The sequence below is a fragment of the Myotis brandtii genome, unplaced genomic scaffold (genome assembly GCF_000412655.1).
Source record: "Myotis brandtii unplaced genomic scaffold, ASM41265v1 scaffold105, whole genome shotgun sequence".
Classification (NCBI taxonomy): Eukaryota; Metazoa; Chordata; class Mammalia; order Chiroptera; family Vespertilionidae; genus Myotis; species Myotis brandtii.
In genome coordinates this window covers 4,353,781-4,354,082 of record NW_005353538.1, presented here as the reverse complement: position 1 = coordinate 4,354,082, position 302 = coordinate 4,353,781, and positions in this window count along the sequence as shown.

Here is a 302-nt window from a genome sequence, read left to right as displayed (position 1 = left end):
TCGGGCACCTGCCTCAGACTGGCGGCGGCGGCTTCCTCCGGAGCCAGCGCGGACAACTAATGATATGCTAATTACATGCACTGAAGGCGGAGTCAGAGCCGACCAATCACAGCGCCGAGAGCCCAACCCGGCTCTCCGAGGACTTCCCCATCCCCCACCCCGCCCCCTGGCGCTGGGGTTCGGCGACGCGCCCGCGCCACCTAGGGGCGGGACAAAGGGGCGGGGCGTATGCAAATATGTTTATGTTAAAATTCTTTCTCGCTTCCTGGGCATCTAGGAAAAAGTGTTCTCCCTGCGCCGGG